The sequence below is a fragment of the Phocoena phocoena genome, chromosome 3, assembly GCF_963924675.1.
Source record: "Phocoena phocoena chromosome 3, mPhoPho1.1, whole genome shotgun sequence".
Classification (NCBI taxonomy): Eukaryota; Metazoa; Chordata; class Mammalia; order Artiodactyla; family Phocoenidae; genus Phocoena; species Phocoena phocoena.
The window spans coordinates 136038236-136062391 of record NC_089221.1 but is presented as its reverse complement, the minus strand read 5'-3'; positions in this window follow the sequence as shown (position 1 = coordinate 136062391).

The window sequence follows — 24156 nt, the reverse complement described above, 5'->3', positions numbered from 1 at the left end:
TGCCAAAGAGGAGGTTAAAGGCACTGACTCTCCAAGCGGGGAGAGTGTTAGTAAAGCATCTGGAATGGTGAACCCGAGGACCAGGATACGAAAACTGAGATGCATTTTAAATCGTTTCCGAATCACACGGTGGACGATACTCTGGGTTTCCCATGCATGTTTTAGCTGGAGGAAGAATGCCTTGAACCTGGAGAGTTGGGACCCATGGAATGGGTACCATGCAGTATGACTACAAAGGGTCTGCATTTGCTCACCGAAACTCACCAGTGCTATCAGCCTGAAGTGTCCAGCCTTATGTCTCAACCAGCTCTGGGTGTAGATGTGGTCAATCCCGGCTGCATCACATGCCCTGAGTGAATTATTTAAGAATTGCTCTCTAGTTCACTGTCTTTGTGTTTTGTTTTCGAAATTTATTTTGATAATGGGATTTATCGGATTTTCACTGCTGCGTTTCGGCCGCTGTACACACGCTTGATTCTCTTACGGAGACATATATATCCATGGGTTTTAAGATTCTTCCTAGTCAGGTATATTCCTAGGCGTTGAATATGTGGTGTTGAGTCCATTTCGTTGAGCAAGGAGTAGGTCTTGTCTATTACATATTTGGCTTATGGAAAGTTATCTGTGCTAATTTCATTCTCTGGTTTTGTGCAGCACCCCAACGCACCTTTCCCCATAAGCAAGCACTAGTTGGTTTTCTAAATTCGAGACCGTGTTCTGTTTTGTATTTCAGTTCATGTGTAGTCAAGTTTACATTCCGTGTATTAGTGATATCTTATGATGTTTCTTTTTCTGTGTGACGTAGTTCACGTAGAATCACCGTACCTGCATCCACTCACTGTGCCACTACGGGCCTGATGACACAGATTTCATTGCTGAGTGATATTCCATTGTACGTACGTGCCACAACTTCTTTATCCATTTTTTGCTTTCTGGGATATTTACCTGATACTGTAGACGAGCTTCTTGTGAACACAGCCGTCCCAAATATTGGGGTGGCTGTCTGTTATTGATTTTAATTTCCGTAAGCTATAGGACCATAAGTGGAAGTGCCATAGGCTGTGTTGCTTTGTTTCTTACGTGTTTCAGGAAACACCATACACTTCTCCAGGGTGGCTGTTGGCAATTTACATCCTGCCAATCGGCATAAAAAGGCTCCCTGTTCTCCATATCCTGTCCTACCTTTCTGGATTTTACACGTTTTTCAGATGGCCCTTTTGCCCGGGGGGGCAGTGAGATTTCATTGTAGTGCAGATTTCCTTTACAGGCTTGCTTGGTTGGCCAAAAAGGGCGTATGCGTTTTTTCCTGAATATATTCAGGAAAAAACGCATACGCCCTTTGTGGCCAAGTGCATCATTGTCGACGTTGTGCCTCTTTTCCTATGCTTTCAGGGCAATTCCAGTCTACCCCCTGCAATCGTTTTCCTGAAATTCAGCCCCGCTTTCAAGTCCCCTTCGCAGGCTTACTTCAATATATTTTTGGAGGATAGCTGTCATTTATAACTCTGCAGGTTTGTGAAGTACAGTGCCCCTGAGCTCCTTTCTTCAACTCGCTTTCTTGTGAGCTGGGCACAAAACCGCAGGATTGCTTCAGGCCCTAATCTGTTTCCAGCAGGGCACACTGAGCCTTTGTTTAATTCCTCTTCCTGGTGGGCAATGAGCGTTACATTTGCCCGTGCAGACACCTACAGCTAGTCTCTCATTGGTTCTCCCTATTCCTGTTCATCTTGCACAGAAATGGCAAGCTGTGCCAAACAGGAGGTTAAAGGCACTGAATCTCCAAGCGGGGAGAGTGTTAGTAAAGCATCTGGAATGGTGAACCCGAGGACCAGGATACGAAAACTGAGATGCATTTTAAATCGTTTCCCAATCACACGGTGGACGATACTCTGGGTTTCCCATGCATGTTTTAGCTGGAGGAAGAATGCCTTGAACCTGGAGAGTTGGGACCCATGGAATGGGTACCATGCAGTATGACTTCAAAGGGTCTGCATTTACTCACCGAAACTCACCAGTGCTATCAGCCAGAAGTGTCCAGCCTTATGTCTCAACCAGCTCTGGGTGTAGATGTGGTCAATCCCGGTTGCATCACATGCCCTGAGTGAATTATTTAAGAATTGCTCTCATTTTCACTGTCTTTGTGTTTTGTTTTTGAAATTTATTTTGATAATGGGATTTATCGGATTTTCACTGCTGCATTTCCGCCGCTGTACACACGCTTGTTTCTCTTACGGAGACATATATATCCATGGGTTTTAAGATTCTTCCTAGTCAGGTATATTCCTAGGCGTTGAATATGTGGTGTTGAGTCCATTTCGTTGAGCAAGGAGTAGGTCTTGTCTATTACATATTTGGCTTATGCAATGTTATCTGTGCTAATTTCAGTCTCTGGTTTTATGCAGCACCCCAACGCACCATTCCCCATAAGCAAGCACTAGTTGGTTTTCTAAATTTGAGACCCTGTTCTGTTTTGTAATTCAGTTCATGTGTAGTCAAGTTTACATTCCGTGTATTAGTGATATCTTAGGATGTTTCTATTTCTGTGTGACGTAGTTCACGTAGAATCACCGTACCTGCATCCACTTACTATGCCGCTACGGGCCTGATGACACAGATTTCATTGCTGAGTGATATTACATTGCACGTACGTGCCACAACTTCTTTATCCATTTTTTGCTTTCTGGGATATTTACCTGATACTGTAGACGAGCTTCTTGTGAACACAGCCGTCCCAAATATTGGGGTGGCTGTCTGTTTTTGATTTTAATTTCCGTAAGCTATAGGACCATAAGTGGAAGTGCCATAGGCTGTGTTGCTTTGTTTCTTACGTGTTTCAGGAAACACCATACACTTCTCCAGGGTGGCTGCTGGCAATTTACATCCTGCCAATCAGCATAACAAGGCTCCCTGTTCTCCATATCCTGTCCTACCTTTCTGGATTTTACACTTTTTTCAGATGACCCTTTTGCCCGGGGGGGCAGTGAGATTTCATTGTAGTGCAGATTTCCTTTAGAGGCTTGCTTGGTTGGCCAAAAAGGGCGTATGCGTTTTTTCCTGAATATATTCAGGAAAAAACGCATACGCCCTTTGTGGCCAAGTGCATCATTGTCGACGTTGTGCCTCTTTTCCTATGCTTTCAGGGCAATTCCAGTCTACCCCCTGCAATCGTTTTCCTGAAATTCAGCCCCGCTTTCAAGTCCCCTTCGCAGGCTTACTTCAATATATTTTTGGAGGATAGCTGTCTTTTATAACTCTGCAGGTTTGTGAAGTACAGTGCCCCTGAGCTCCTTTCTTCAACTCGCTTTCTTGTGAGCTGGGCACAAAACCGCAGGATTGCTTCAGGCCCTAATCTGTTTCCAGCAGGGCACACTGAGCCTTTGTTTAATTCCTCTTCCTGGTGGGCAATGAGCGTTACATTTGCCCGTGCAGACACCTACAGCTAGTATCTCATTGGTTCTCCCTATTCCTGTTCATCTTGCACAGAAATGGCAAGCTGTGCCAAACAGGAGGTTAAAGGCACTGACTCTCCAAGCGGGGAGAGTGTTAGTAAAGCATCTGGAATGGTGAACCCGAGGACCAGGATACGAAAACTGAGATGCATTTTAAATCGTTTCCCAATCACACGGTGGACGATACTCTGGGTTTCCCATGCATGTTTTAGCTGGAGGAAGAATGCCTTGAACCTGGAGAGTTGGGACCCATGGAATGGGTACCATGCAGTATGACTTCAAAGGGTCTGCATTTGCTCACCGAAACTCACCAGTGCTATCAGCCTGAAGTGTCCAGCCTTATGTCTCAACCAGCTCTGGGTGTAGATGTGGTCAATCCCGGTTGCATCACATGCCCTGAGTGAATTAGTTAAGAATTGCTCTCATTTTCACTGTCTTTGTGTTTTGTTTTTGAAATTTATTTTGATAATGGGATTTATCGGATTTTCACTGCTGCATTTCCACCGCTGTACACATGCTTGTTTCTCTTACGGAGACATATATATCCATGGGTTTTAAGATTCTTCCTAGTCAGGTATATTCCTAGGCGTTGAATATGTGGTGTTGAGTCCATTTCGTTGAGCAAGGAGTAGGTCTTGTCTATTACATATTTGGCTTATGGAATGTTATCTGTGCTAATTTCAGTCTCTGGTTTTATGCAGCACCCCAACGCACCTTTCCCCATAAGCAAGCACTAGTTGGTTTTCTAAATTTGAGACCCTGTTCTGTTTTGTAATTCAGTTCATGTGTAGTCAAGTTTACATTCCGTGTATTAGTGATATCTTATGATGTTTCTTTTTCTGTGTGACGTAGTTCACGTAGAATCACCGTACCTGCATCCACTCAGTATGCCGCTACGGGCCTGATGACACAGATTTCATTGCTGAGTGATATTGCATTGCACGTACGTGCCACAACTTCTTTATCCATTTTTTGCTTTCTGGGATATTTACCTGATACTGTAGACGAGCTTCTTGTGAACACAGCCGTCCCAAATATTGGGGTGGCTGTCTGTTTTTGATTTTAATTTCCGTAAGCTATAGGACCATAAGTGGAAGTGCCATAGGCTGTGTTGCTTTGTTTCTTACGTGTTGCAGGAAACACCATACACTTCTCCAGGGTGGCTGCTGGCAATTTACATCCTGCCAATCAGCATAACAAGGCTCCCTGTTCTCCATATCCTGTCCTACCTTTCTGGATTTTACACTTTTTTCAGATGGCCCTTTTGCCCGGGGGGGGCAGTGAGATTTCATTGTAGTGCAGATTTCCTTTACAGGCTTGCTTGGTTGGCCAAAAAGGGCGTATGCGTTTTTTCCTGAATATATTCAGGAAAAAACGCATACGCCCTTTTTGGCCAAGTGCATCATTGTCGACGTTCTGCCTCTTTTCCTATGCTTACAGGGCAATTCCAGTCTACCCCCTGCAATCGTTTTCCTGAAATTCTGCCCCGCTTTCAAGTCCCCTTCGCAGGCTTACTTCAATATATTTTTGGAGGATAGCTGTCATTTATAACTCTGCAGGTTTGTGAAGTACAGTGCCCCTGAGCTCATTTCTTCAACTCGCTTTCTTGTGAGCTGGGCACAAAACCGCAGGATTGCTTCAGGCCCTAATCTGTTTCCGGCAGGGCACGCTGAGCCTTTGGTTAATTCCTCTTCCTGGTGGGAAATGAGCGTTACATTTGCCCGTGCAGACACCTACAGCTAGTCTCTCATTGGTTCTCCCTATTCCTGTTCATCTTGCACAGAAATTGCAAGCTGTGCCAAAGAGGAGGTTAAAGGCACTGACTCTCCAAGCAGGGAGAGTGTTAGTAAAGCATCTGGAATGGTGAACCCGAGGACCAGGATACGAAAACTGAGATGCATTTTAAATCGTTTCCCAATCACACGGTGGACGATACTCTGGGTTTCCCATGCATGTTTTAGCTGGAGGAAGAATGCCTTGAACCTGGAGAGTTGGGACCCATGGATTGGGTACCATGCAGTATGACTTCAAAGGGTCTGCATTTGCTCACCGAAACTCACCAATGCTATCAGCCTGAAGTGTCCAGCCTTATGTCTCAACCAGCTCTGGGTGTAGATGTGGTCAATCCCGGTTGCATCACATGCCCTGAGTGAATTATTTAAGAATTGCTCTCTATTTCACTGTCTTTGTGTTTTGTTTTCGAAATTTATTTTGATAACGGGATTTATCGGATTTTCACTGCTGCATTTCCGCCGCTGTACACACGCTTGATTCTCTTACCGAGACATATATATCCATGGGTTTTAAGATTGTTCCTAGTCAGGTATATTCCTAGGCATTGAATATGTGGTGTTGAGTCCATTTCGTTGAGCAAGGAGTAGGTCTTGTCTATTACATATTTGGCTTATGGAATGTTATCTGTGCTAATTTCAGTCTCTGGTTTTATGCAGCACCCCAATGCTCCTTTCCCCATAAGCAAGCACTAGTTGGTTTTCTAAATTTGAGACCCTGTTCTGTTTTGTAATTCAGTTCATGTGTAGTCAAGTTTACATTCCGTGTATTAGTGATATCTTAGGATGTTTCTATTTCTGTGTGACGTAGTTCACGTAGAATCACCGTACCTGCATCCACTGACTATGCCGCTACGGGCCTGATGACACAGATTTCATTGCTGAGTGATATTGCATTGCACGTACGTGCCACAACTTCTTTATCCATTTTTTGCTTTCTGGGATATTTACCTGATACTGTAGACGAGCTTCTTGTGAACACAGCCGTCCCAAATATTGGGGTGGCTGTCTGTTTTTGATTTTAATTTCCGTAAGCTATAGGACCATAAGTGGAAGTGCCATAGGCTGTGTTGCTTGGTTTCTTACGTGTTTCAGGAAACACCATACACTTCTCCAGGGTGGCTGCTGGCAATTTACATCCTGCCAATCAGCATAACAAGGCTCCCTGTTCTCCATATCCTGTCCTACCTTTCTGGATTTTACACTTTTTTCAGATGGCCCTTTTGCCCGGGGGGGCAGTGAGATTTCATTGTAGTGCAGATTTCCTTTAGAGGCTTGCTTGGTTGGCCAAAAATGGCGTATGCGTTTTTTCCTGAATATATTCAGAAAAAAACGCATACGCCCTTTTTGGCCAAGTGCATCATTGTCGACGTTGTGCCTCTTTTCCTATGCTTTCCGGGCAATTCCAGTCTACCCCCTGCAATCGTTTTCCTGAAATTCAGCCCCGCTTTCAAGTCCCCTTCACAGGCTTACTTCAGTATATTTTTGGAGGATAGCTGTCATTTATAACTCTGCAGGTTTGTGAAGTACAGTGCCCCTGAGCTCCTTTCTTCAACTCGCTTTCTTGTGAGCTGGGCACAAAACCGCAGGATTGCTTCAGGCCCTAATCTGTTTCCAGCAGGGCACACTGAGCCTTTGTTTAATTCCTCTTCCTGGTGGGCAATGAGCATTACATTTGCCCGTGCAGACACCTACCGCTAGTCTCTCATTGGTTCTCCCTATTCCTGTTCATCTTGCACAGAAATGGCAAGCTGTGCCAAACAGGAGGTTAAAGGCACTGACTCTCCAAGCGGGGAGAGTGTTAGTAAAGCATCTGGAATGGTGAACCCGAGGACCAGGATACGAAAACTGAGATGCATTTTAAATGGTTTGCCAATCACACGGTGGACGATACTCTGGGTTTCCCATGCATGTTTTAGCTGGAGGAAGAATGCCTTGAACCTGGAGAGTTGGGACCCATGGATTGGGTACCATGCAGTATGACTTCAAAGGGTCTGCATTTGCTCACCGAAACTCACCAATGCTATCAGCCTGAAGTGTCCAGCCTTATGTCTCAACCAGCTCTGGGTGTAGATGTGGTCAATCCCGGTTGCATCACATGCCCTGAGTGAATTATTTAAGAATTGCTCTCTATTTCACTGTCTTTGTGTTTTGTTTTCGAAATTTATTTTGATAACGGGATTTATCGGATTTTCACTGCTGCATTTCCGCCGCTGTACACACGCTTGATTCTCTTACCGAGACATATATATCCATGGGTTTTAAGATTCTTCCTAGTCAGGTATATTCCTAGGCATTGAATATGTGGTGTTGAGTCCATTTCGTTGAGCAAGGAGTAGGTCTTGTCTATTACATATTTGGCTTATGGAATGTTATCTGTGCTAATTTCAGTCTGTGGTTTTATGCAGCACCCCAACGCTCCTTTCCCCATAAGCAAGCACTAGTTGGTTTTCTAAATTTGAGACCCTGTTCTGTTTTGTAATTCAGTTAATGTGTAGTCAAGTTTACATTCCGTGTATTAGTGATATCTTAGGATGTTTCTATTTCTGTGTGACGTAGTTCACGTAGAATCACCGTACCTGCATCAACTTACTATGCCGCTACGGGCCTGATGACACAGATTACATTGCTGAGTGATATTGCATTGCACGTACGTGCCACAACTTCTTTATCCATTTTTTGCTTTCTGGGATATTTACCTGATACTGTAGACGAGCTTCTTGTGAACACAGCCGTCCCAAATATTGGGGTGGCTGTCTGTTTTTGATTTTAATTTCCGTAAGCTATAGGACCATAAGTGGAAGTGCCATAGGCTGTGTTGCTTGGTTTCTTACGTGTTTCAGGAAACACCATACACTTCTCCAGGGTGGCTGCTGGCAATTTACATCCTGCAAATCAGCATAACAAGGCTCCCTGTTCTCCATATCCTGTCCTACCTTTCTGGATTTTACACTTTTTTCAGATGGCCCTTTTGCCCGGGGGGGCAGTGAGATTTCATTGTAGTGCAGATTTCCTTTACAGGCTTGCTTGGTTGGCCAAAAAGGGCGTATGCGTTTTTTCCTGAATATATTCAGGAAAAAACGCATACGCCCTTTGTGGCCAAGTGCATCATTGTCGACGTTGTGCCTCTTTTCCTATGCTTTCAGGGCAATTCCAGTCTACCCCCTGCAATCGTTTTCCTGAAATTCAGCCCCGCTTTCAAGTCCCCTTCGCAGGCTTACTTCAATATATTTTTGGAGGATAGCTGTCATTTATAACTCTGCAGGTTTGTGAAGTACAGTGCCCCTGAACTCCTTTCTTCAACTCGCTTTCTTGTGAGCTGGGCACAAAACCGCAGGATTGCTTCAGGCCCTAATCTGTTTCCAGCAGGGCACACTGAGCCTTTGTTTAATTCCTCTTCCTGGTGGGCAATGAGCGTTACATTTGCCCGTGCAGACACCTACAGCTAGTCTCTCATTGGTTCTCCCTATTCCTGTTCATCTTGCACAGAAATGGCAAGCTGTGCCAAACAGGAGGTTAAAGGCACTGACTCTCCAAGCGGGGAGAGTGTTAGTAAAGCATCTGGAATGGTGAACCCGAGGACCAGGATACGAAAACTGAGATGCATTTTAAATCGTTTCCCAATCACACGGTGGACGATACTCTGGGTTTCCCATGCATGTTTTAGCTGGAGGAAGAATGCCTTGAACCTGGAGAGTTGGGACCCATGGAATGGGTACCATGCAGTATGACTTCAAAGGGTCTGCATTTGCTCACCGAAACTCACCAGTGCTATCAGCCAGAAGTGTCCAGCCTTATGTCTCAACCAGCTCTGGGTGTAGATGCGGTCAATCCCGGTTGCATCACATGCCCTGAGTGAATTATTTAAGAATTGCTCTCTATTTCACTGTCTTTGTGTTTTGTTTTCGAAATTTATTTTGATAATGGGATTTATCGGATTTTCACTACTGCGTTTCGGCCGCTGTACACACGCTTGATTCTCTTACGGAGACATATATATCCATGGGTTTTAAGATTCTTCCTAGTCAGGTATATACCTAGGCGTTGAATATGTGGTGTTGGGTCCATTTCGTTGAGCAAGGAGTAGGTCTTGTCTATTACATATTTGGCTTATGGAAAGTTATCTGTGCTAATTTAAGTCTCTGGTTTTATGCAGCACCCCAACGCACCTTTCCCCATAAGCAAGCACTAGTTGGTTTTCTAAATTTGAGACCCTGTTCTGTTTTGTAATTCAGTTCATGTGTAGTCAAGTTTACATTCCGTGTATTAGTGATATCTTATGATGTTTCTTTTTCTGTGTGACGTAGTTCACGTAGAATCACCGTACGTGCATCCACTCACTATGCCGCTACGGGCCTGATGACACAGATTTCATTGCTGAGTGATATTGCATTGCACGTACGTGCCACAACTTCTTTATCCATTTTTTGCTTTCTGGGATACTTACCTGATACTGTAGACGAGCTTCTTGTGAACACAGCCATCCCAAATATTGGGGTGGCTCTCTGTTTTTGATTTTAATTTCCGTAAGCTATAGGACCATAAGTGGAAGTGCCATAGGCTGTGTTGCTTTGTTTCTTACGTGTTTCAGGAAACTCCATACACTTCTCCAGGGTGGCTGCTGGCAATTTACATCCTGCCAATCAGCATAACAAGGCTCCCTGTTCTCCATATCCTGTCCTACATTTCTGGATTTTACACTTTTTTCAGATGGCCCTTTTGCCCGGGGGGCAGTGAGACTTCATTGTAGTGCAGATTTCCTTTACAGGCTTGCTTGGTTGCCCAAAAAGGGCGTATGCGTTTTTTCCTGAATATATTCAGGAAAAAACGCATACGCCCTTTTTGGCCAAGTGCATCATTGTCGACGTTGTGCCTCTTTTCCTATGCTTTCAGGGCAATTCCAGTCTACCCCCTGCAATCGTTTTCCTGAAATTCTGCCCCGGTTTCAAGTCCCCTTCGCAGGCTTACTTCAATATATTTTTGGAGGATAGCTGTCATTTATAACTCTGCAGTTTTGAGAATTACAGGGCCCCTGAGCTCCTTTCTTCAACTCGCTTTCCTGTGAGCTGGGCACAAAACCGCAGGATTGCTTCAGGCCCTAATCTGTTTTCAGCAGGGCACGCTGAGCCTTTGTTTAATTCCTCTTCCTGGTCGGCAATGAGCGTTACATTTGCCCGTGCAGACACCTACAGCTAGTCTCTCATTGTTTCTCCCTATTCCTGTTCATCTTGCACAGAAATGGCAAGCTGTGCCAAACAGGAGGTTAAAGGCACTGACTCTCCAAGCGGGGAGAGTGTTAGTAAAGCATCTGTAATGGTGAACCCGAGGACCAGGATACGAAAACTGAGATGCATTTTAAATCGTTTCCCAATCACACGGTGGACGATACTCTGGGTTTCCCATGCATGTTTTAGCTGGAGGAAGAATCCCTTGAACCTGGAGAGTTGGGACCCATGGAATGGGTACCATGCAGTATGACTTCAAAGGGTCTGCATTTGCTCACCGAAACTCACCAATGCTATCAGCCTGAAGTGTCCAGCCTTATGTCTCAACCAGCTCTGGGTGTAGATGTGGTCAATCCCGGTTGCATCACATGCCCTGAGTGAATTATTTAAAAATTGCTCTCTATTTCACTGTCTTTGTGTTTTGTTTTCGAAATTTATTTTGATAATGGGATTTATCGGATTTTCACTGCTGCGTTTCGGCCGCTGTACACACGCTTGATTCTCTTACGGAGACATATATATCCATGGGTTTTTAGATTTTTCCTAGTCAGGTATATTCCTAGGCGTTGAATATGTGGTGTTGTTTCCATTTCGTTGAGCGAGGAGTAGGTCTTGTCTATTACATATTTGGCTTATGGAAAGTTATCTGTGCTAATTTCAGTCTCTGGTTTTATGCAGCCCCCCAAGGCACCTTTCCCCATAAGCAAGCACTAGTTGGTTTTCGAAATTTGAGACCCTGTTCTGTTTTGTAATTCAGTTCATGTGTAGTCAAGTTTACATTCCGTGCATTAGTGATATCTTATGATGTTTCTTTTTCTGTGTGACGTAGTTCACGTAGAATCACCGTACCTGCATCCACTCACTATGCCGCTACGGGCCTGATGACACAGATTTCATTGCTGAGTGATACTGCATTGCACGTACGTGCCACAACTTCTTTATCCATTTTTTGCTTTCTGGGATATTTACCTGGTACTGTAGACGAGCTTCTTGGGAACACAGCCGTCCCAAACTTTGGGATGGCTCTCTGTTTTTGATTTTAATTTCCCTAAGGAATAGGACCATAAGTGCAATTGCCATAGGCTGTGTTGCTTTGTTTCTTACGTGTTTCAGGAAACACCATACACTTCTCCAGGGTGGCTGCCGGCAATTTACATCCTGCCAATCAGCATAACAAGGCTCCCTGTTCTCCTTATCCTGTCCTACATTTCTGGATTTTACACTTTTTTCAGATGGCCCTTTTGCCCGGGGGGCAGTGAGACTTCATTGTAGTTCAGATTTCCTTTACAGGCATGCTTGGTTGGCCAAAAAGTGCGTATGCGTATTTTCCTGAATATATTCAGGAAAAAACGCATACGCCCTTTTTGGCCAAGTGCATCATTGTCGACGTTCTGCCTCTTTTCCTATGCTTTCAGGGCAATTCCAGTCTACCCCCTGCAATGGTTTTCCTGAAACTCTGCCCCGCTTTCAAGTCCCCTTCGCAGGCTTACTTCAATATATTTTTGGAGGATAGCTGTCATTTATAACTCTGCAGGTTTGTGAATTACAGTGCCCCTGAGCTCCTTTCTTCAACTCGCTTTCTTGTGAGCTGGGCACAAAACGGCAGGATTGCTTCAGGCCCTAATCTGTTTCCGGCAGCGCACGCTGAGCCTTTGGTTAATTCCTCTTCCTGGTGGGAAATGAGCGTTACATTTGCCCGTGCAGACACCTATAGCTAGTCTCTCATTGGTTCTTCCTATTCCTGTTCATCTTGCACAGAAATTGCAAGCTGTGCGAAACAGGAGGTTAAAGGCACTGAGTCTCCAAGCGGGGAGAGTGTTAGTAAAGCATCTGGAATGGTGAACCCGAGGACCAGGATACGAAAACTGAGATGCATTTTAAATCATTTCCCAATCACACGGTGGACGATACTCTGGGTTTCCCATGCATGTTTTAGCTGGAGGAAGAATGCCTTGAACCTGGAGAGTTGGGACCCATGGAATGGGTACCATGCAGTATGACTTCAAAGGGTCTGCATTTGCTCACCGAAACTCACCAATGCTATCAGCCTGAAGTGTCCAGCCTTATGTCTCAACCAGCTCTGGGTGTAGATGTGGTAAATCCCGGTTGCATCACATGCCCTTAGTGAATTATTTAAGAATTGCTCTCTATTTCACTGTCTTTGTGTTTTGTTTTCGAAATTTATTTTGATAATGGGATTTATCGGATTTTCACTGCTGCGTTTCGGCCGCTGTACACACGCTTGATTCTCTTATGGAGACATATATATCCATGGGTTTTAAGATTCTTCCTAGTCAGGTATATTCCTAGGCGTTGAATATGTGGTGTTGGGTCCATTTCATTGAGCAAGGAGTAGGTCTTTTTTATTACATATTTGGCTTATGGAAAGTTATCTGTGCTAATTTCAGTCTCTGGATTTATGCAGCACCCCAAGGCACCTTTCACCATAAGCAAGCACTAGTCGGTTTTCTAAATTTGAGACCCTGTTCTGTTTTGTAATTCAGTTCATGTGTAGTCAAGTTTACATTCCGTGTATTAGTGATATCTTATGATGTTTCTTTTTCTGTGTGACGTAGTTCACGTAGAATCACCGTACCTGCATCCACTTACTATGCCGCTATGGGCCTGATGACACAGATTTCATTGCTGAGTGATATTGCATTGCACGTACGTGCCACAAATTCTTTATCCATTTTTTGCTTTATGGGATATTTACCTGATACTGTTGACGAGCTACTTGTGAACACAGCCGTCCGAAATATTGGGGTGGCTGTCTGTTTTTGATTTTAATTTCCGTAAGCTATAGGACCATAAGTGGAAGTGCCATAGGCTGTGTTGCTTTGTTTCTTACGTGTTTCAGGAAACACCATACACTTCTCCAGGGTGGCTGCTGGCAATTTACATCCTGCCAATCAGCATAGCAAGGCTCCCTGTTCTCCATATCCTGACCTACCTTTCTGGATTTTACACTTTTTTCAGATGGCCCTTTTGCCCGGGGGGCAGTGAGACTTCATTGTAGTGCAGATTTCCTTTACAGGCTTGCTTGGTTGTCCAAAAAGGGCGTATGCGTGTTTTCCTGAATATATTCAGGGAAAAACGCATACGCCCTTTTTGGCCAAGTGCATCATTGTAGACGTTCTGCCTCTTTTCCTATGCTTTCAGGGCAATTCCAGTCTACCCCCTGCAATCGTTTTCCTGATATTCTGCCCCGCTTTCAAGTCCCCTTCGCAGGCTTACTTCAATATATTTTTGGAGGATAGCTGTCATTTATAACTCTGCAGGTTTGTGAATTACAGTGCCCCTGAGCTCCTTTCTTCAACTCGCTTTCTTGTGAGCTGGGCACAAAACCGCAGGATTGCTTCAGGCCCTAATGTGTTTTCAGCAGGGCACGCTGAGCCTTTGTTTAATTGCTCTTCCTGGTCGGCAATGAGCGTTACATTTGCCGGTGCAGACACCTACATCTAGTCTCTCATTGGTTCTCCCTATTCCTGTTCATCTTGCACAGAAATTGCAAGCTGTGCCAAACAGGAGGTTAAAGGCACTGACTCTCCAAGCGGGGAGAGTGTTAGTAAAGCATCTGGAATGGTGAACCCGAGGACCAGGATACGAAAACTGAGATGCATTTTAAATCGTTTCCCAATCACACGGTGGACGATATTCTGGGTTTCCCATGCATGTTTTAGCTGGAGGAAGAATGCCTTGAACCTGGAGAGTTGCGACCCATGGAATGGGTACCATGCAGTATGACTTCAAAGGGTCTGCATTTGCTCACCGAAACTCACCAGTGCTATCAGCCAGAAGTGTCCAGCCTTATGTCTTAACCAGCTCTGGGTGTAGATGTGGTCAATCCCGGTTGCATCACATGCCCTGAGTGAATTATTTAAGAATTGCTCTCTATTTCACTGTCTTTGTGTTTTGTTTTCGAAATTTATTTGGATAATGGGATTTATCGGATTTTCACTGCTGCATTTCCGCCGCTGTACACACGCTTGATTCTCTTACGGAGACATATATATCCATGGGTTTTATGATTCTTCCTAGTCAGGTATATTCCTAGGCGTTGAATATGTGGTGTTGAGTCCATTTCGTTGAGCAAGGAGTAGGTCTTGTCTATTACATATTTGGCTTATGGAACGTTATCTGTGCGAATTTCAGTCTCTGGTTTTATGCAGCACCCCAACGCACCTTTCCCCATAAGCAAGCACTATTTGGTTTTCGAAATTTGAGACCCTGTTCTTTTTTGTAATTCAGTTCATGTGTAGTCAAGTTTACATTCCGTGTATTAGTGATATCTTATGATGTTTCTTTTTCTGTGTGACGTAGTTCACGTAGAATCACCGTACCTGCATCCACTCACTATGCCGCTACGGGCCTGATGACACAGATTTCATTGCTGAGTGATATTGCATTGTACGTACGTGCCACAACTTCTTTATCTATTTTTTGCTTTCTGGGATATTTACCTGATACTGTAGACGAGCTTCTTGTGAACACAGCCATTCCAAATATTGGGGTGGCTGTCTGTTTTTGATTTTAATTTCCGTAAGCTATAGGACCATAAGTGGAAGTGCCATAGGCTGTGTTGCTTTGTTTTTTACGTGTTTCAGGAAACACCATACACTTCTCCAGGGTGGCTGCTGGCAATTTACATCCTGCCAATCAGCATAACAAGCTCCCTGTTCTCCATATCCTGTCCTACCTTTCTGGATTTTACACTTTTTTCAGATGGCCCTTTTGCCCGGGGGGGCAGTGAGATTTCATTGTAGTGCAGATTTCCTTTACAGGCTTGCTTGGTTGGCCAAAAAGGGCGTATGCGTTTTTTCCTGAATATATTCAGGAAAAAACGCATACACCCTATTTAGCCAAGTGCATCATTGTCGACGTTGTGCCTCTTTTCCTATGCTTTCAGGGCAATTCCAGTCTACCCCCTGCAATCGTTTTCCTGAAATTCAGCCCCGCTTTCAAGTCCCCTTCGCAGGCTTACTTCAATATATTTTTGGAGGATAGCTGTCATTTATAACTCTGCAGGTTTGTGAAGTACAGTGCCCCTGAGCTCCTTTCTTCAACTCGCTTTCTTGTGAGCTGGGCACAAAACCGCAGGATTGCTTCAGGCCCTAATCTGTTTCCAGCAGGGCACACTGAGCCTTTGTTTAATTCCTCTTCCTGGTGGGCAATGAGCGTTACATTTGCCCGTGCAGACACCTACAGCTAGTCTCTCAATGGTTCTCCGTAATCCTGTTCATCTTGCACAGAAATTGCAAGCTGTGCCAAACAGGAGGTTAAAGGCACTGACTCTCCAAGCGGGGAGAGTGTTAGTAAAGCATCTGGAATGGTGAACCCGAGGACCAGGAAACGAAAACTGAGATGCATTTTAAATCGTTTCCCAATCACACGGTGGATGATACTCTGGGTTTCCCATGCATGTTTTAGCTGGAGGAAGAATCCCTTGACCCTGGAGAGTTGGAACCCATGGAATGGGTACCATGCAGTATGACTTCAAAGGGTCTGCATTTGCTCACCGAAACTCACCAATGCTATCAGCCTGAAGTGTCCAGCCTTATGTCTCAACCAGCTCTGGGTGTAGATGTGGTCAATCCCGGTTGCATCACATGCCCTGAGTGAATTATTTAAGAATTGCTCTCTATTTCACTGTCTTTGTGTTTTGTTTTCGAAATTTATTTTGATAATGGGATTTATCGGATTTTCACTGCTGCGTTTCCGCCGCTGTACACACGCTTGATTCTCTTACGGAGACATATATATCCATGGGTTTTATGATTCTTCCTAGTCAGGTATAATCCTAGGCGTTGAATATGTGGTGTTGAGTCCATTTCGTTGAGCAAGGAGTAGGTCTTGTCTATTACATATTTGGCTTATGGAATGTTATCTGTGCTAATTTCAGTCTCTGGTTTTATGCAGCACCCCAACGCACCTTTCCCCATAAGCAAGCACTTGTTGGTTTTCTAAATTTGAGACCCTGTTCTTTTTTGTAATTCAGTTCATGTGTAGTCAAGTTTACATTCCGTGTATTAGTGATATCTTATGATGTTTCTTTTTCTGTGTGACGTAGTTCACGTAGAATCACCGTACCTGCATCCACTTACTATGCCCCTACGGGCCTGATGACAGAGATTTCATTGCTGAGTGATATTGCATTGCACGTACGTGCCACAACTTCTTTATCCATTTTTTGCTTTCTGGGATATTTACCTGATACTGTAGACGAGCTTCTTGTGAACACAGCCGTCCCAAATATTGGGGTGGCTGTCTGTTTTTGATTTTAATTTCCGTAAGCTATAGGACCATAAGTGGAAGTGCCATAGGCTGTGTTGCTTTGTTTCTTACGTGTTTCAGGAAACACCATACACTTCTCCAGGGTGGCTGCTCGCAATTTACATCCTGCCAATCAGCATAACAAGGCTCCCTGTTCTCCATATCCTGTCCTACCTTTCTGGATTTTACACTTTTTTTCAGATGGCCCTTTTACCCGGGGGGGGGGGCAGTGAGATTTCATTGTAGTGCAGATTTCCTTTACAGGCTTGCTTTGTTGGCCAAAATGGGGGTATGCGTTTTTTCCTGAATATATTCAGGAAAAAACGCATACGCCCTTTTTGGCCAAGTGCATCATTGTCGACGTTGTGCCTCTTTTCCTATGCTTTCAGGGCAATTCCAGTCTACTCCCTGCAATCGTTTTCCTGAAATTCAGCCCGGCTTTCAAGTCCCCTTCGCAGGGTTATTTCAATATATTTTTGGAGGATAGCTGTCATTTATAACTCTGCAGGTTTGTGAAGTACAGTGCCCCTGAGCTCCTTTCTTCAACTCGCTTTCTTGTGAGCTGGGCACAAAACCGCAGGATTGTTTCAGGCCCTAATCTGTTTCCAGCAGGGCACACTGAGCCTTTGTTTAATTCCTCTTCCTGGTGGGCCATGAGCGTTACATTTGCCCGTGCAGACACCTACAGCTAGTCTCTCATTGGTTCTCCCTATTCCTGTTCATCTTGCACAGAAATGGCAAGCTGTGCCAAACAGGAGGTTAAAGGCACTGACTCTCCAAGCGGGGAGAGTGTTAGTAAAGCATCTGGAATGGTAACCCGAGGACCAGGATACGAAAACTGAGATGCATTTTAAATCGTTTCCCAATCACACGGTGGACGATACTCTGGGTTTCCCATGCACGTTTTAGCTGGAGGAAGAATGCCTTGAACCTGGAGAGTTGGGACCCATGGAATGGGTACCATGCAGTATGACTTCAAAGGGTCTGCATTTGCTCACCGAAACTCACTAGTGCTATCAGCCAGAAGTGTCCAGCCTTATGTCTCAACCAGCTCTGGGTGTAGATGTGGTCAATCCCGGTTGCATCACATGCCCTGAGTGAATTATTTAAGAATTGCTCTCTATTTCACTGTCTTTGTGTTTTGTTTTCGAAATTAATTTGATAATGGGATTTATCGGATTTTCACTGCTGCATTTCCGCCGCTGTACACATGCTTGATTCCCTTACGGAGACATATATATCCATGGGTTTTAAGATTCTTCCTAGTCAGGTATATTCCTAGGCGTTGAATATGTGGTGTTGAGTCCATTTCGTTGAGCAAGGAGTAGGTCTTGTCTATTACATATTTGGCTTATGGAATGTTATCTGTGCTAATTTCAGTCTCTGGTTTTATGCAGCACCCCAACGCACCTTTCCCCATAAGCAAGCACTAGTTGGTTTTCTAAATTTGAGACCCTGTTCTGTTTTGTAATTCAGTTCATGTGTAGTCAAGTTTACATTCCGTGTATTAGTGATATCTTATGATGTTTCTTTTTCTGTGTGACGTAGTTCACGTAGAATCACCGTACCTGCATCCACTCACTGTGCCGCTACGGGCCTGATGACACAGATTTCATTGCTGAGTGATATTGCATTGCACGTACGTGCCACAACTTCTTTATCCATTTTTTGCTTTCTGGGATATTTACCTGATACTGTAGACGAGCTTCTTGTGAACACAGCCGTCCCAAATATTGGGGTGGCTGTCTGTTTTTGATTTTAATTTCCGTAAGCTATAGGACCATAAGTGGAAGTGCCATAGGCTGTGTTGCTTTGTTTCTTACGTGTTTCAGGAAACACCATACACTTCTCCAGGGTGGCTGCTGGCAATTTACATCCTGCCAATCAGCATAACAAGGCTCCCTGTTCTCCATATCCTGTCCTACCTTTCTGGATTTTACACTTTTTTCAGATGGCCCTTTTGCCCGGGGGGGCAGTGAGATTTCATTGTAGTGCAGATTTCCTTTACAGGCTTGCTTGGTTGGCCAAAAAGGGCATATGCGTTTTTTCCTGAATATATTCAGGAAAAAACGCATACGCCCTTTTTGGCCAAGTGCATCATTGTCGACGTTGTGCCTCTTTTCCTATGCTTTCAGGGCAATTCCAGTCTACCCCCTGCAATCGTTTTCCTGAAATTCAGCCCCGCTTTCAAGTCTCCTTCGCTGGCTTACTTCAATATATTTTTGGAGGATAGCTGTCATTTATAAATCTGCAGGTTTGTGAATTACAGTGCCCCTGAGCTCCTTTCTTCAACTCGCTTTCTTGTGAGCTGGGCACAAAACCGCAGGATTGCTTCAGGCCCTAATCTGTTTCCGGCAGGGCATGCTGAGCCTTTGGTTAATTCCTCTTCCTGGTGGGAAATGAGCGTTACATTTGCCCGTGCAGACACCTACAGCTAGTGTCTCATTGGTTCTCCCTATTCCTGTTCATCTTGCACAGAAATTGCAAGCTGTGCCAAACAGGTGGTTAAAGGCACTGACTCTCCGAGCAGGGAGATTGTTAGTAAAGCATCTGGAATGGTGAACCCGAGGACCAGGATACGAAAACTGAGATGCATTTTAAATCGTTTCCCAATCACACGGTGGATGATACTCTGGGTTTCCCATGCATGTTTTAGCTGGAGGAAGAATCCCTTGAACCTGGTGAGTTGAGACCCATGGAATGGGTACCATGCAGTATGACTTCAAAGGGTCTGCATTTGCTCACCAAAACTCACCACTGCTATCAGCCTGAAGTGTCCAGCCTTATGTCTCAACCAGCTCTGGGTGTAGATGTGGTAAATCCCGGTTGCATCACATGCCCTGAGTGAGTTATTTAAGAATTGCTCTCTATTTCACTGTCTTTGTGTTTTGTTTTCGAAATTTATTTTGATAATGGGATTTATCGGATTTTCACTGCTGCGTTTCGGCCGCTGTACACACGCTTGATTCTCTTATGGAGACATATATATCCATGGGTTTTAAGATTCTTACTAGTCAGTTATATCCCTAGGCGTTGAATATGTGGTGTTGAGTCCATTTCGTTGAGCAAGGAGTAGGGCTTGTCTATTACATATTTGGCTTATGGAATGTTATCTGTGCTAATTTCAGTCTCTGGTTTTATGCAGCACCCCAAGGCACCTTTCCCCATAAGCAAGCACTAGTTGGTTTTCTAAATTTGAGACCCTGTTCTGTTTTGTAATTCAGTTCATGTGTAGTCAAGTTTACATTCCGTGCATTAGTGATATCTTATGATGTTTCTTTTTCTGTGTGACGTAGTTCACGTAGAATCACCGTACCTGCATCCACTCACTATGCCGCTACGGGCCTGATGACACAGATTTCATTGCTGAGTGATACTGCATTGCACGTACGTGCCACAACTTCTTTATCCATTTTTTGCTTTCTGGGATATTTACCTGGTACTGTAGACGAGCTTCTTGGGAACACAGCCGTCCCAAAGTTTGGGGTGGCTCTCTGTTTTTGATTTTAATTTCCCTAAGGAATAGGACCATAAGTGCAATTGCCATAGGCTGTGTTGCTTTATTTCTTACGTGTTTCAGGAAACACCATACACTTCTCCAGGGTGGCTGTTGGCAATTTACATCCTGCCAATCAGCATAACAAGGCTCCCTGTTCTCCATATCCTGTCCTACCTTTCTGGATTTTACACTTTTTTCAGATGGCCCTTTTGCCCGGGGGGCAGTGAGACTTCATTGTAGTACAGATTTCCTTTACAGGCTTGCTTGTTTGGCCAAAAAGGGCGTATGCGTTTTTTCCTGAATATATTCAGGAAAAAACGCATATGCCCTTTTTGGCCAAGTGCATCATTGTTGACGTTCTGCCTCTTTTCCTATGCTTTCAGGGCAATTCCAGTCTACCCCCTGCAATCGTTTTCCTGAAATTCTGCCCCGCTTTCAAGTCCCCTTCGCAGGCTTACTTCAATATATTTTTGGAGGATAGCTGTCATTTATAACTCTGCAGGTTTGTGAATTACAGTGCCCCTGAGCTCCTTTCTTCAACTCGCTTTCTTGTGAGCTGGGCACAAAACCGCAGGATTGCTTCAGGCCCTAATCTGTTTTCAGCAGGGCACGCTGAGCCTTTGTTTAATTCCTCTTCCTGGTGGGCAATGAGCTTTACATTTGCCCGTGCAGACACCTACAGCTAGTCTCTCATTGTTTCTCCCTATTCCTGTTCATCTTGCAAAGAAATTGCAAGCTGTGCCAAACAGGAGGTTTAAGGCACTGACTCTCCAAGCGTGGAGAGTGTTAGTAAAGCATCTGGAATGGTGAACCCGAGGACCAGGATAGGAAAACTGAGATGCATTTTAAATCGTTTCCCAATCACACAGTGGACGATACTCTGGGTTTCCCATGCATGTTTTAACTGGAGGAAGAATGCCTTGAACCTGGAGAGTTGGGACCCATGGAATGGGTACCATGCAGTATGACTTCAAAGGGTCTGCATTTGCTCACCGAAACTCACCAATGCTATCAGCCTGAAGTGTCCAGCCTTATGTCTCAACCAGCTCTGGGTGTAGATGTGGTAAATCCCGGTTGCATCACATGCCCTGAGTGAATTAGTTAAGAATTGCTCTCGATTTCACTGTCTTTGTGTTTTGTTTTCGAAATTTATTTTGATAATGGGATTTATCGGATTTTCACTGCTGCGTTTCTGCCGCTGTACACACGCTTGATTCTCTTACGGAGACATATATATCCATGGGTTTTAAGATTCTTCCTAGTCAGGTATATTCCTAGGCGTTGAATATGTGGTGTTGGGTCCATTTCGTTGAGCAAGGTGTAGGTCTTGTCTATTACATATTTGGCCTATGGAAAGTTATCTGTGCTAATTTCAGTCTCTGGTTTTATGCAGCACCCCAAGGCACCTTTCCCCATAAGCAAGCACTAGTTGGTTTTCTAAATTTGAGACCCTGTTCTGTTTTGTAATTCAGTTCATGTGTAGTCAAGTTTACATTCCGTGTATTAGTGATATCTTATGATGTTTCTTTTTCTGTGTGATGTAGTTCACGTAGAATCACCGTACCTGCATCCACTCACTATGCCGCTACGGGCCTGATGACACAGATTTCATTGCTGAGTGATATTGCATTGTACGTACGTGCCACAACTTCTTTATCCATTTTTTGCTTTCTGGGATATTTACCTGATACTGTAGACGAGCTTCTTGTGAACACAGCCGTCCCAAATATTGGGGTGGCTGTCTGTTTTTGATTTTAATTTCCGTAAGCTATAGGACCATAAGTGGAAGTGCCATAGGCTGTGTTGCTTTGTTTCTTTCGTGTTTCAGGAAACACCATACACTTCTCCACGGTGGCTGCTGGCAATTTACATCCTGCCAATCAGCATAACAAGGCTCCCTGTTCTCCATATCCTGTCCTACCTTTCTGGATTTTACACTTTTTTCAGATGGCCCTTTTGCCCGGGGGGCAGTGAGACTTCGTTGTGGTGCAGATTTCCTTTACAGGCTTGCTTGGTTGGCCAAAAAGGGCGTATGCGTGTTTTCCTGAATATATTCAGGAAAACACGCATACGCCCTTTTTGGCCAAGTGCATCATTGTCGACGTTCTGCCTCTTTTCCTATGCTTTCAGGGCAATTCCAGTCTACCCCCTGCAATCGTTTTCCTGAAATTCTGCCCGCTTTCAAGTCCCCTTCGCAGGCTTACTTCAATATATTTTTGGAGGATAGCTGTAATTTATAACTCTGCAGGTTTGTGAATTACAGTGCCCCTGAGCTCCTTTCTTCAACTCGCTTTCTTGTGAGCTGGGCACAAAACCGCAGGATTGCTTCAGGCCCTAATCTGTTTCCAGCAGGGCACACTGAGCATTTGTTTAATTCCTCTTCCTGGTGGGAAATGAGCGTTACATTTGCCCGTGCAGACACCTATAGCTAGTCTCTCATTGGTTCTCCCTATTCCTGTTCATCTTGCACAGAAATTGCAAGCTGTGCCAAACAGGAGGTTAAAGGCACTGACTCTCCAAGCAGGGAGAGTGTTAGTAAAGCATCTGGAATGGTGAACCCGAGGACCAGGATACGAAAACTGAGGTGCATTTTAAATCGTTTCCCAATCACACGGTGGACCGTACTGTGGGTTTCCCATGCATGTTTTAGCTGGAGGAAGAATCCCTTGAACCTGAAGAGTTGGGACCCATGGAATAGGTACCATGCAGTATGACTTCAAAGGGTCTGCATTTGCTCACCGAAACTCACCAATGCTATCAGCCTGAAGTGTCCAGCCTTATGTCTCAACCAGCTCTGGGTGTAGATGTGGTCAATCCCGGGTGCATCACATGCCCTGAGTGAATTATTTAAGAATTGCTCTCTATTTCACTGTCTTTGTGTTTTGTTTTCGAAATTTATTTTGATAATGGGATTTATCGGATTTTCACTGATGCGTATCGGCCGCTGTACACACGCTTGATTCTCTTACGGAGACATATATATCCATGGGTTTTCAGATTCTTCCTAGTCAGGTATATTCCTAGGCGTTGAATATGTGGTGTTGGGTCCATTTCGTTGAGCAAGGAGTAGTTCTTGTCTATTACATATTTGGCTTATGGAATGTTATCTGTGCTAATTTCAGTCTCTGGTTTTATGCAGCACCCCAAGGCACCTTTCCCCATAAGCAAGCACTAGTTGGTTTTCTAAATTTGAGACCCTGTTCTGTTTTGTAATTCAGTTCATGTGTAGTCAAGTTTACATTCCGTGTATTAGTGATATCTTATGATGTTTCTTTTTCTGTGTGATGTAGTTCACGTAGAATCACCGTACCTGCATCCACTCACTATGCCGCTACGGGCCTGATGACACAGATTTCATTGCTGAGTGATATTGCATTGTACGTACGTGCCACAACTTCTTTATCCATTTTTTGCTTTCTGGGATATTTACCTGATACTGTAGACGAGCTTCTTGTGAACACAGCCGTCCCAAATATTGGGGTGGCTGTCTGTTTTTGATTTGAATTTCCGTAAGCTATAGGACCATAAGTGGAAGTGCCATAGGCTGTGTTGCTTTGTTTCTTACGTGTTTCAGGAAACACCATACACTTCTCCAGGGTGGCTGCTGGCAATTTACATCCTGCCAATCAGCATAACAAGGCTCCCTGTTCTCCATATCCTGTCCTACCTTTCTGGATTTTACACTTTTTTCAGATGGCCCTTTTGCCCGGGGGGCAGTGAGACTTCGTTGTGGTGCAGATTTCCTTTACAGGCTTGCTTGGTTGGCCAAAAAGGGCGTATGCGTGTTTTCCTGAATATATTCAGGAAAACACGCATACGCCCTTTTTGGCCAAGTGCATCATTGTCGACGTTCTGCCTCTTTTCCTATGCTTTCAGGGCAATTCCAGTCTACCCCCTGCAATCGTTTTCCTGAAATTCTG